Source organism: Pteropus alecto, unplaced genomic scaffold (assembly GCF_000325575.1).
Source record: "Pteropus alecto unplaced genomic scaffold, ASM32557v1 scaffold92, whole genome shotgun sequence".
In the NCBI taxonomy this organism is placed as follows: Eukaryota; Metazoa; Chordata; class Mammalia; order Chiroptera; family Pteropodidae; genus Pteropus; species Pteropus alecto.
This window is the reverse complement of record NW_006432447.1, coordinates 3,775,423-3,789,175: the sequence shown is the minus strand read 5'-3', so window position 1 is coordinate 3,789,175 and position 13,753 is coordinate 3,775,423. Positions and strand designations below refer to the sequence as shown.

Sequence of the window (13,753 nt, the reverse complement as noted above, 5' to 3'; positions counted from 1 at the left end):
GGTGGGGACGGGCCAGAGCGGCTGGCGGGCCCGCGGGTCGGCAGCCGTCAGTCCCGCGCGAGCATGGAGGCGGCCTGAGGGCCAGAGCCCAGCCGGGGCCGGAGCGTTTGGTGAGTGGTCTGGCCAGCCGAGCACGCGGGGGCGGGAAGGGGGCGCGCTGCCCGCGGCCTGGGCTGGCGCTTTGTTCCGAGGCGGGAGGTGTGGCCGCCCCCCGCCCGGCCGCGCTCTCCTAGCGGAATGCGCTCTGGGACTGGCGATGAGTGGCCTTTTGCCCCCACCGCAGGCTCCCGCATCACGGCGTGCGATCGAGAAATCGGCCACGACCGAGACTCCAGTGGGAAGGGCCTGCCCACCGCCCCCAAAGCCCCTGTTATGATAACCGTCCTTGGGCTCCTTGTCTGCCTGGGCGAGAACCCGCGGAGTGGTGGGCAGCGGGACTCGGGAAGAGGGGCACTTTCTCCCCTTTTAAAATGGCGTTAACGAGCGCCGAGCTCCGCCGGGGGAGTTGTCAAATCCAGCTGAATAACAAAAAGCAGCCTGCTTCATAAACAGCCCTTCACTGTGCCCGAGGCTGGAGGCTTGGGGTTTTGATCACGAGTAGGGCCTGGCCCATTCATTGACCGGACCTGACTAGGGCTCCCACCGTGTGTGGGACACGGTGCCAGCCAGCTTCCGCTCTTCGGGGAAGACAGGGGCACAAACCGAGAGACAGCCCAGCGTGGTCGGTGCTGGGATCAGGGAAGCATAGGAGTTGTGGTAGCAGACAGTGTGGAAAGTCAGGGAAGGACTGCTAGAGGAGGTGATGCCTGGCAGGAGCTTGGGCACTGGACACCCGATTAGACTGTCTGTGGCTGGGACAAAGCCTAGTCCGGAGAAGTGGGCAGGGGGCCACTTCATCAAGGCCCTGATCACAGAGCCCTGGGCTTGACCCTCTTGCCTCCATGGGCCGCTGCTGGTAACTGACTTCCTTGGGCTAGAATGGTTCTTGCCCCTCGAGGACTCAATTCTGTCCTGGGTCTGACTAGAGAGGGTGACTGATGAGGTTCAGAATTGTGGCCTCCAAGGAGTGACTTCCCTGGCAGCAGGAGTAATAAGGTGATCTGACTTAAAAAGCCCTGAAGCTCCATTGTAATAACAGCAGTCAGCAGGGCTTACACAGACCAGACTCGAATGTGCTTGCTCATCATTTGACAAGACTCCTTCAGAGGTTTTATTATTATCCCCATATGCATGTGGGAGACTGGGGCTAAAAGGGTCAATAATGTGCCCAAGAGACCATGATTTAGACTATGCAGCTGTCAGGCCCCTCTGGTGAGGGTCGTGGTCCTGGGCTTGAAGGGTCCAGGTGTAGCCTGTTATGCTCTATTGACATTCTCTGGTGGGTTGAAGGGTGGGGTGGTGAGCCGTTAGCATTCATGACTGACATGTGTCAGGGGCTTTGCTGTGAATAAAGCCCTTTCACTGAGACAGTTCTTAGAGTTTCTCCTGCTTCTCTTCTGAGCGAAGAAACTTGAGCCGGCTAACATTTTGTAAATCTCCTAATTTCCTGTAAATTGCATGTCCCTGCTGACTGGGGTTGAAAATGTTTCAGGCCATGGTTTTCACCCTTGGGTCTATTCTCACTGCCCAGCAGCCAATTACCTTCTCTGTCTGTGATTTATGGTGTAGTTTGCCCTTTTTCTGCCAGGGCAGAAGGCATGGGGCTTTAATGCTCTGGGGTTTTCAAGGCTGCAGGGTCTGCCAGCCTCTTTCTGGGGAGGAGGGGGTGTTGAGTAAGCCAGGAGCTCTGGTGGAAACTGCTCCTCCCTCCAGTGGCCTCAACATTTCCTTATGGAGAAGGGGGGTCAAGGCCCTCTGCTGAGCCCTGGTGAGGCAAGCAGCAGTCTTCCAGGGTTGCCAGCTTTGCTCCTGTATAAGGCAATTTGTATTTTTCCACTACTCATGTTTTCACCTACATAAGACGTTTTCGTGACAGGTATAACTTTTATTTTATTATCAGTTCTAACCAAAAGTGTTTCATGCTTTCAGTTATTTGAGCTGCTTATAAAGTGACAAGTTAGTTATCCCCGGGGTTGGTTCCTGAGCTTGACTGATCACCTGGAACCAGAAAGGACCTCTGGGCTCTGATGAACTGAACTAGCTCCTGGGGTGACTGACCCTAATATCAATCAGAATTCCATGTTGACTAGCCTGCTGGATTGAGTGAGTTCTCGGGGAACTGTGACCTCCATTTTATATTTCACATCTGGTATACTCATTGCTCTACCCACGAAATGCCCCTAAATGGAGTGTGCCTCCCTGCAAGTGATTGAAAACATACCTGCTCATGAGCGTTGTGTCATTTATGCAAACCACACTCGTGAACTAAGTGGGAACACATTCTTGTGGAAAGCCGAAATGTGCTCAAGTGTCCAGAGACTGAGCATTGAGTTCCAGGAGTTCTGTACCTGCCAGGCCCTGGGCAGGCATCTGGTTGTCTATAAGGTACTGTCGCCTTTGGGGATGAGAAAAAGGAACAAGCTGGGTGAGCTCCCGGTGTGCCCTGGGACATCTGGTAGATGCCCATTGTCTAGAGGCTGAGCAGAGAGAATTCACCTTTTGAGGAGAAATTTGTTGGTGGATCTTGAGGCCTTGCCAGCCCTCATAGTCTTAGGCGATGCCCCTGGGCCCTGTGGTACTCGATCAGTGGGGATGCTTTTGGTTGCAAATAACAAACTTCAGGTAATAGTGGATTAAGCAGAGTTTAGATTTCCCAAAGATGCTCTCAGCTCACATGAGGTCTGTATACACAGGGATGGGATATTAGTGCCACTTCCAGCAAGTTCTTGCATGAGACAGGTAGTCAACAAGACTGAGGATCCAATGTGCAGAGCAATGGATTTTACCTTTTTTGGGTCACAGCCTCTTTAATATGCCAGTAAGAAGCCCAGGGAAAAGTTGTTTGGATATACAAAGTTGGGCATGCAATTCAAGGGATTGATGGATCTCAGGTTAGATCCCTTGGTCTAAGCCACATTACTTCACTACTGTTTACCTAGGACCTACTGTGTCCCTCCGCCCACCAGGAGAGCATGCCATCCTGGTAGAGACAGGTGTCAAGAATGAAAATAGAGAGGGACGGCTGTCAGTTCTCAGCCTGTGTTGAAGTCTGTGCAGTCAGCCAGTGGGTCTGTCTTGTGGAACTGTGACCAAGAGGGCAGTGCCGCTGCTGCCTCATGCTTCATACTGGCTAAGATGACAGCCACGTTACACTCCTTGGTGCCCATCTCCAGTCTTCTAGGTAGTATTCTTGCTGCATGTGATGAGATCGTCCTGCTTATTTTCAGAGACTCCACCCCCTGGTCTTCCTTGGCCTGGCCCCTACCCCTCAGCCCCTAGGCCTTTTTAGCTGTTGGCATGCTTCAAGGCAGCTTTCTGAAGCCATCCATCTTGTAGGGGGTCATGAAATATCAATGTGCATTTACCTTCTTAATGTCCCTGTCATTGTCATTTAGTATTCTTGGTAGCTTTACTAGCTGGGGCTTGCTGATGGCCTGTGGCCAAATGACAATGTGGGTCATTGCTGGTTGCTGAAGTGACATTCTGCATCTCATAGGGGCATATTCTTGTCAAGAGAGCCTGGCATCCAGTCATCTAGATGGATAAAATATCATGACTTACATCTGGGTTGTATTGCTCATGAGGTTTTGGAGAATGCCAGGAAAGGATTTGGCTGTGCAGCCAGTAGTGGTAGAATGATAGAGGGTGGGGTGGAGAGCTGGGAGCTCTGAGCTCTGGTTTGGGTCCTCTGTGACTATCTATAGGGCCTTGGGCGGGTCCTGAGCTGCAGGGGCCCAGGCACCATCTGTGACTTCTCTGCCCAGCCTTCAGGGTTGTCATGGGGATTAGATAAAATACACCGATGAGAACATGCTTAGGAAGCCAGAAAGGGTTATAAAAATGAAGAGCATTATCAGCATTCAAGCAACCTTCAGATAACAGAATCATTATCCCAGAGGGGGCCCCTGGAGCCTCTGTGGTCTGGATTCAGACCCTGTAGAGCATATTTCTCATAGCGATGAAGGAGATGATTTTAGGTGGGACACATACAGCATCTTTTATTTTACTCTGTACTTGTTTATATATATTATACAAAGTGCAGCTATCACGTCCAACTTTTTTTTTTATAATAAGTATTTAGCTCAGACTAAAGCTAAAGAAAGATTTTTAAGTGACCCCTTGAGTAAAAGCTGGGAAACTTTCAACAGGGAAGTCCCTCCCACTCAGCCTTCGAGGCTTCAGCTGGGCCCTCCTAGAGATAGGAAGATTGCTGCCCCTCAAGTCAGGCCACTCCATTTGAGGATTCTCTTATCTTTGCAAAGTTCATTCCTTTCTTCCCTTAAGCTGTCTCACTGGATCTGTCCCACGTGAACCGTTGACAATCATGTTTTTTCTCTAGTGCCAGCAGCACTGCTTTCTTCAACTGCTCCTCAGACGATGTGATTTAAAGACAGCTTCTCTGTATGTCCCCCTGCCTTTCCCTCTCTCAATCCCTCCTCCTTCCATCTTTCCTTCAACAAAGACTTGTGGGCTAGACACTCTATATTCACCATCTCTCAACCTAACAATTTTACTGTTAGCCTTTTGCCAATATGGAAACCAAGGCCCAGGGAGGTTAAAGAAACCACTCATAGTCCTCGTCTGAGAAGGAGTCTGACCAGGGTCTGCCTGGTCTCGAAGTACACATTCCTTCCGTCACACTGCACTGCTCCCAGAACTGGATCACCAGAAACGACCTGCCTCTTCTCTCCTAGTACTCCTGGGACATGTCCTATGGGGGCACGATCATACACAATCAGTGCTGCATTGGAGCAAAGGCTTCAAGAGGAGAGAGGACAGAGCAGCCTGTGCACAAGGACGTTAGGAGGCAGCAGAAGCCACAGAGGTGCAGAAGCAGCTTGTTGGCAGAGAGAGAGCCTAGGTGGCAGTGGTTATCCCTGACTCTCATTAATCATACAGGCAGCAATGAATCCCTAAATCATTTGCGCACTTGGTAAATTTTTTTCAATTTTGAAAAATAAGAAAAGGAAACGTAAGGGATAATGTAACAAGCACCATGTACCCATTACCCAAAACGAACAGATGCAGCTGTTTGGTCTGTACTTGACCCTTTTCAGGGTAGGGCAGGACCTAAAACATCCCTCATCGTTAGGCCCGGCTGATCTGGGCCTGTCCTCAGCCTGTGGTAGACTTTTGGAGCCTTGTTCCTGAGTTTCCAAGTGTTGGCTCTTTTAGCTAATATTCCCAGCTAATTCAATGAAAATGCCACCTACGTGTCCATCAAGGTTGCAACTGTTTCACTATTACTATCTCAAGGTTGTCGATAGATGCTTTTGCTACCTATGACCACACTGGGGAGAAACCACCAGAGAGTAGGATGAGTATGCATTTTTAGATTTAGCCCTTTTCAAAAAAGTTGATTCACCCTCAAAAAACACCTGCCTTGACCCTCGTGGACTCAGGCCAGGCTATATATAGAGCATAATTTAGTCACGGCTGCCCGAACTGAGCTGTCATTTAAATGGTGAATATTTGGAAAAGAGAGAAAAAGATGATTTTCTTTTTATAATTAGACGACAATGATTTGTTAAGCAGCTCATATTAAAAGATCTTTAACAAAATGCGTTTTATCATCTAAAGTAAAGAACTACTTTAAAGGAAGGAAAACTACAGTACAGCGTAGAACCTTTCTAATCCCTAACTTCGTCTTTGCAGCTATCCCTTTACTCAGCTTTCCCAGAAAAAACACTCAGGTGCTTGGTCCTTGGTCCTGGGGTGGGGGTGGAGTGGGGGGCGCAGCTCTCCAGCTGCAGAGGGTGGCTGCTCTCCATGACAGTTTCTCACCCAACTGTTCTCGGCTTCTTTCCACCCCCTGACTGACTCTCCAGCTGGAGCCTGATGCCATCCTGCTTGCATGGAGCTTGGGCTTGAGTTAGAAAAGCAGAGGAATACTGCTTTTTAAAGCTGGGCAGAAAAGATTCGAACACATCTGGAAAAGCCTTTTACACCCAGGCAGATCTCATTTTCAGGGCGTCACGCATGATAGGGGACAAAGATTTAAATGAGTTTCATAACAGAACACTGGAAAGTCCTCTTTATTAAGTGATAAGAATGAGTTGAAATGTTTTCTGTCCCTGGGTTGCCAAAAAGGAACAGTAGTGCCTGTGTCCTTTTCCCTTTCTCTGATGGAGATGCTGCAAAGCCAGCGAGGGCTGGGAGCCCCAAGACCTCAGGAAGACCTGCTTCGTTGGTGTTTGTCCCACCATAGAAGCCATCGGAGCCTGTACCAGCGAAGGCAGTAAACCATATTACAACACCAATTACTATTTGATTATACAGAAATGTACATACATGTTATATTTACAAGGACACTTTTATTTTTTCTACAAATCCTGGTAGTTTGGGTTATTTCTTCTTAAACTTCTCCCTTCTAGCCATCTCTCCTTCGGCCCTAGGCTTAACATCTCTCACTTGGATTACGGCAATAGCATTGCAACTGTTTCACTATCTCTAATTCTGCCCCCTCTAAATCCATGCGAAAGTTGACCAAAATGAAGTTTTTCAAAATTACATTGGAGCATTGCTTATAGACCCTTTGATGAGTAAGGAGAAAGGACTAGTCCTAACAGATGTGTCATTCTGGCATAGGAATAGACAGGTCAGTGAAACAGAATAGAGTACCTCCCCCAAAGTGCAACCCCCCCCCCCAATATTTTTATTTGAAATGAGGCTATAGGGCCACTTTTTAAAGAAGTGTTCTGGTTTTAAGAGAATCTGCTATACATACTATGTATTAGGCTTCCCAGATTAAAAGTGAAAGTATATGGAGGTTGCTGAAGATGTGCTGGACTTGGGGGTGCCCACTCTCCCCTTAGGAGCCGACCATTTGGGGGGGAGTTCTGGAGACAGGCTCTTGCTTCCCCAAAGCATTACATATTCATTTTAAAAGCAAAATTCATTTTAATTCACATTAGGGGTTATTTTTCTCTTTTTTCTTTAAAATTTCAGAACACCTTTTTGAAAATGTCCGCCCTTTTAGATAATCCACAAACTCACCCCTTTATATTTTCATTACACTGGAAATGAGGTCCCAAGGAAGAGGTAGAGGCAAACCCGTCTTTCTGGGTGAGTACCATTTTCTCACAAGTAGGCTCAGCAGCCCAAAATAGCCTCTTTCATGTTCTTTTTTCAATGCCTGCTTTATTGTAACAGCAGATGATAGAAAAGGGTGGAGTCACTGTCCCCAAGCCTCGGGGACATATATGAATAAAATAACTTGTATGAGATCTGTCTTCTCGGCCATCCCTCCACACCCACATTCCGCAAGTTGAGATTCTTGGGGCAGCAGAGCTGGGAAGGCCTTGCGCTCTTCACACCCAAGCCCCTCTCTTCCTGCTAGAGAAGCCAGGCCCAGGTGCCCTGGTGGCACTCCCAGGGGCTAGGGTCAGCTGGTATCAGAGCCTTCCCATCCACCCCCGCTCCCTGACCCGCGACTCCACCCACCGCAGTGGACATCGGCCTGAGTCCACTTCTCTGGGACTGGGTGGGTGTTTCCTGCATGTTTGAGATTTTACAGAGGAAATCAAAATAAAGAAACAAAGCCTTTGTTTTACTTCTGGACTCAAACTGGGGATGGATGGGTAGAGGGATGGAAAAGGGGAGCAGGAACAGGTCACTTGGCACTTCAACAAAATAACCATTCTAATAAAGCATTTAATAGGGACTTTTTCTATTTGGGGTTGGTGTGAGTGAATAGGAAAGCTGCTGGGAGGGGCTCTGTGTGGAAGGAGAGGGCCCCAGGCTCGGTGTCTGGCAGGGTACTGGCCCACCAGCAGGGCCTGCAGACCAAGCAGCCAGAGGGTCTTGAAGAAGAGGTTAACAGCTCAGTCCTCCCTCCCTTCTTAGAAGACCCACAAAAGAGTGGGCAGGGCTATGGGCCTGGGCTCTAATTTCTGCCCCCTCTTTGTTATCTGTGTGACCTTGGGCAAGTCTCCCACTGCTTCGCGCCTCCTTTGCCATGTTTATAACAGGAGACAATGCTGCTGTAACGCAGCTGTCCCAGGTACCCTGTCCCTCTCTTTGCTCTAGTCCAGTTATATGGGGTCAGACCCTCATCCCACATATGTGGAAATGGGGAGGTGCTCCCCCCAATATTTCTTCATTCTTCCCAAAGGATTTCTCCTTGGAGAAGTTCTCTGAGTATATCATTTATTTTCTTTAAAAATTACCCAAGCATTGACAAAAACCCTTCCCATCTGCAGTATTTCTGGGGATTTCAAGGTGGGGACTGTGCCCACTTGCCTTCCGGCCTCTGGCAGGGGTCAGCTGCCACACTTTGCATGTGTACAGTAGTCCTGGCTTTGCTCATTTCCTAAGCCCCACCACTCCATGGCTGTTGTATATAACAGGGCTTATATACACACCCAAGGGCCTATAAGAAAGGGACTTACCCATCGCTCAGAACAGGGCTGAAGTTAAAACTTTTCAGACATCCCCTCCTTCCCGGCTCACACTCTTGGAGAATTTCTCCCTGGCTGTCTCCTCAAGCCTAGTTTACTAACTAGGATACTTTCCCCCAGAATTTGTGAAAACTCAAAATTTCCTTTACTTTTGATTGCAGAGCAGTAATAACATCTATTCTAGACTAGGCTGTGGACCTAGTCGACATCTGAAAAGAGCCATTGAAGGAAGAGCTTGTCTAAACAAGAGTTCTGCACCCTAGTTCTGCACCTTCACCTGCAGGAAGAGCCCACGGAGCTCTGGGATTATTCCTATCATTAATACTCGCTACATCGAATTCTTAAGTTAGGCCTTCTTTCCCAGTGACCAGAGCAAACCCAAGTGTTAATTTTTCTTTCCTCTGCACATTTTAAGAGTAGCTGTGAAGATTAGAGCTGATGTAGGTCAACAAATATTTATTGAGCACATTCTTTGTTCCAAGCATGTGCTGGGGGCCAGACATACAGTGGAGAATAAAACAGGACAGGCCCTGCCCTAGTGGAGCGGAAAGTCTAGTGTGGATGTCATATTACATCATATACAATTAGGCAGTTAAGTACCAGCATGCAAACTACTGCCAAGACAGACAGCTGGGTGTTTTGTAATTGTGTGACAGTTATCTCACCTAGTCTGGTGTGAGGAGTGGTGGGGGTGAGTGGGCAGGGAAGTATATGTAAAGTGCTTAGCACATGGTCAGGACTTAATAAACAGTTATTATAATGATCATCCCTGGCCACAGGACTCAGCCTGATTCCACCTCCAGCTGGTTGCTGTTACCATCTACCAACACCAGTTTTGCCCAAGAGAGGTTTATAATTTTTCCAAGGTCACCCAGCTAGTAAGCGGCATAACCAGGATTTAAAACCTGGCCTGCTGGAAGCATTTCCATGTTCCTAACACCTGCTTCCCACTTTCCCCGCCAGAGTTCGTCCCCATCAGATGGGATGTAGGGTGGGACATAGCTCTGCAGCTTCCCCCTTCCTCGGCACCCCTGAAACAAGCCAGCACAGATTGTGGGTCACGATTATTCCTCCAGTCATCAGAAATGAAATGCGTTTCCTTGTCGAACTCTGGGGTAGCCCAGCAGTAATACTTCAGCCCAGCTGAGTGGCTAGGGTCTCCCTGTAGAACAAGTTGTAGGAGGTGAAGGAAACACCTGCCTCCCCTTGGCCTGAGTGCTTTGGGTCAGCCTGGAAAACAGAGCTCATTTGGCCCCAGGCACCCTTCTGGCCAGTTTGGTAGAGGGGTCATTGGCAAGACTTCCTGCAACATGCTGATGATGATAATCGTAGCAGACACTTCACGTGCCAGGCACTGTTCTAAGTACTTGCATTATATTGGATCATTCTGTCCTTAAAACAGCTCTGTGAGGTAGATACTGTTATTAACAGGTGAGGAAACTGAGGTACAAATGGGCTGAAAAATGTGCCTGAGATCACACACTTAGCAGAGGGGCAAATGCTGTGGTCAATGACTTCTTATAAAAGTGTTATATGTAGAGTAGAAAGAAGAGGGATGAGAGGCTGGCCCACCTGCCAGTAGTGGCTTCTGGATGGGTCCTACCCCTTGGCAATGGAGCAGGTCTGCCAGCTCTGCCGTTTGCCCCACTCTGCTGTCCAGGGCTAGCCGTCCATCCAGGCCAGGCTGCTTAGGAGGGCAAGAAAAACACAGCAGCTATTTAGAGCTTGGGGAGAGAGATGTGAAAAGTGGCTTCCTGCCTTTCCAGCTGAATGGGCTTAAAATCCTGAGTGTAGAAGGGCCCCTGAGAAGTCATCCCACCCACCTCTGGCCCTGGTTCAACCCTGCAGAACCAGGCAGCCAGACCCTCCTGCCTCCCAAGGCCTGCTGCATAGCCTTTGCCTAGAAAAATTCCATACCGCCTTAGGCTGCTCATTGCCATGCCTGCCTCGTTTTCAGGAAGTTTCTCTCTTATTTTGCCCCTGCTCAGTTCTCTAAGTCTGTTTACTCTTTTAAAATGGAGGTTAGATCATCTGTCCCCACTCCAGGGAAGAGCCTAGACCCTGTTTCTTCTCATTTTGGGTCAAACGTAAAAATTGCCACATTTTTTCAATAACGGTGCTTAACAATTTGAGTATAAATGGTGGAAACAGATCAAAGCAATGGTCATTTTTGAATGTACTTTTCTGCCCTCCACCTCCCTGGGTTCTGATGCACTCCTAGAGTGGCTGAGCCCGCCGCCTAAAGGCTGTTGGACTGGAAAGTCTCCCACGGGGCTGAGTAAGCCCCGCCCCCTACCCCACCCGCTGCTCCCTGCCCGTATCATCTGCACTTCCTTTCATCTCACACCTTGTTGCTGCCAAAGCCAGGCCAGGCCAGGCCAGGCCAAGGCAGTGCAGAGTGGTCTGCTTTGGAGTGGCCGTGCCACTCTGTGTTCATGCCAAGAAGCATGCTGCAGGAGGTCAGGTGCCTTTGGGGACTGGGGCCACCCAGCGGGGAGAGAAGGGTTAGCTTATTAATGTGTAAAACTTTCAAATCGATAGCCAACATTAAAAAATCAGTTTCATAGAAAAATTCAGATTTCTGGCTACTCTTAAAAAATTTAGACTATCTGGCCAACCCCGTTGCAGATATGCTAACGTTGCAGCCGTCAGCTGGTGGAGGGCGACATGCTCGCCTATTTGCCACAGTCCTCACCTTTTTCTATTGCCTGTACCCGTCCACTTCTCTCATTTATCAGCCTTGCTTCTGCCAACATGCGAGTTCGGGTTGTCCGTCTGTTTCCTGCTGTAGGGTAAAGCCGTTGAGATGGTGGTCAGCCAGTTCTTGGAGGGCTGGGGTTTGGAAGTCTCCATCTGCCTGCCCTCTGATCTCTGTCACCACCTCTGTTCTTCTCCTGAGCCACTTAGCAAAGGCGCCTGGTGGGGGCCTCGAAGTCCCTGAGACAAGACCTCTGGGCTGGGACAGTCCTAAGGGTGAAACCATGAAACTGTATTCTAATTAGCGCCACATACCCCCACTCAGGAGAAAGATAGTATGAGAAAATTTGTCTTGCTATCATCAGAAGACTCTGGGGTTGGGGTGTGGTATCCCCAGCCCAGGAGGCAGAGATGGCCAGGGAGCTGCTGAGGGCTCAGTGTTTGGGAGTGCAGGTGGCAGGGAAGGAGCTCCTCATTGTCACCTGTTCCTCCTGCTGGGCTGGTGCCCGTGTGTGTCTAGTGGGATGGTTCCCCTGGCATCTTCCTTAGAAGGGCTGCTACCACTCCTGGATCTGCGTGGCCCATGGACACGACGCCCATTGCACCCCTGCCTGTCCTCCACCCAAGCCAGACTCCTGGCCGGTTCCCAGTGTCAACCCTACGTTTTGGAAATGCAGGCAGCGGACACCTGGAGTGTCTCCGTAGAAAGTTGTGCAGGGCTCTGGTAGGACTCTTAGATAAAGAAGACGAGGTGTAGCCCTCAGCCCCGCTGCCCAACCCGAGCAGCGGAAATGTGACAGTGAAACAGCTCCCAGCTCCTGGAGTCGAGGGGGAGAAGTGGAGGGGCAGTCTCTGAGAAGAGGCAGGGTTGCCATGTGGCTGGGAGCGTGTGGCCACTTGTAGATGGAGAGGTGTGGCCTTGCACAAGCCACAGAACCTCTGTGATCTCAGGGTTCCTCATCACTAACAGCCTAAACAATGCCATCTCGGTAAGGTGGCTGTGAGGAGTCAGAGGCCATAATGGCTGCAGAGCGCTCTGGCCGCCGCCTGCCGCCTGGCTGGCACTCCGCAGACCCAAGCAGGGCAGCTCAGTGGCAGGAGGCCTGGGGAGGGCAGAGGGGGCCCAGGAGGGAAGGGTCACTTTGGGAGGCTGGGTTTAAGAAAGGCTTCCTGGGGAAAACAGGGAGGCTGCTCCTTACAGAGGGGGCGTTTTCACAGAGGAATGGGGATGCAGCAGAGAACAGTCACCGGCAGACGGCACCCTGCCAGGGGCTGGGGCCCTGACAAATCTGGTGCCATCCCTGTCATACTAGGAATCAGTGGGAGCAGAGGCTGCACGAGGGGGGAAGGGGTGCTCGGGGCAGCTCAGGGAAGGTCCATGTGCCATGTCAGCAGGGAGAGCTTCAGCCACCCATGGGTGGTTTTTCCAGGAGGAGCAGTGTGCACAGGGGTTGGCTGAAGGGCGTTAAAGCTGGCGTGGTGGGAGGGCAAGGGCGGCCCAGGCAGAGGGCAGAGCCGAGCCACTGAGGTGGATGTGCCTCACGTGGCAGAGTTGCTAGGCCTTGGCCTCAGATGTGAGTAAAGGGATGTTCGAGCTGCTGAGGGAGGAAGAGAGAGCGCTGAGCAAAATGGAAGGAAAAGGGGTCTAGAGGCCGGGAGCGGTGGGGGGGCCACTGAGTCCAGTTTGTAGCAGGTTGAACCTGAGCAGCCCAAAGAGGTACTGTGAGGAGGCAAGGGGCTCACAGGAGCCCTCCCTGGGTGTGGGATGAGGGGCACTCTGATGGGGTGAGGTAAGTCTAGTGGTCTGCCAGGCTTTGGGGAGTCCGAGGGCCCTCAGTTTTAGGAATCTAGTCCTGAAGCAGGCCCTCCCTGGTGGGGTGACTAGCAACAGGACCTTCCCAGTGGGCATGGAGATTTCTATCTAAGGCTGAGAAGTTCTCCTTAGCTAGGGGTGAGACGGCCCCAGCCCTAGGAAAATATTAATAGGCCCCCAGGACTGAGAATGAGAATTTAATTGTAAAGCCACTTACTCCTTTCTGCCCCTAGCTGCTACCCAAGGAAGCTATGAGCAGGTTCCGACAGAGGCGGGGTGGTAAGCCTGGCCCCTCACCCCTAGATGGAGTTCACTCCTACCCTCCTTGTCAGTACTGGGCATGGGGACACAGGTAGGGGCTGGAGTGGGACCTCTGAGGTCGTGAGGGCCAAGTGGCCAGGTGGCAACATCGGATGACTCAGGGATGCCAGTGGGGTGTGTCATTCCGAAGGGTTGTGTGGACTCGGGACACTGGGGCCCTTGTCCACCCCTTGGTTCTGAGAGCCTCTCAGACCCACCAGGCTCCCCGGACTAGCCAGGTGGGTGAGTGGGTCAGAGTTTTAGTTTTTAATTGCCAGGTCTGGGTGCCAAATCTCAGCTTTGTCTTTGACCAAGCTATGCCCTGGGGCAAATGCCTGACTGTCCCTGACTCTGTCTCTCTGCTGGCAAAACGAGGAGATTAAATGCCACCCTGCACATTCTTGCCCTCGGGCCTTTGTGGCTGAGCCTCCCTGCCTGCGTGACC

General features: G+C 50.6%; 1 protein-coding gene across 2 annotated transcripts in view; it reads left to right on the top strand.

Annotated features, from left to right (window-relative positions):
- MRAS (muscle RAS oncogene homolog) overlaps window positions 1–13,753 on the top strand; it is a 57,796-nt gene continuing 44,043 nt past the window's right edge. Inside the window, exon 1 of one of the 2 annotated variants that reach the window (XM_006907201.3) lies at window positions 1–110. The gene's annotated coding sequence lies outside the window, so the exon portion shown is untranslated. The remainder of the gene's footprint in view (window positions 111–13,753) is intronic. The other variant, XM_025043645.1, reaches the window with a different exon arrangement.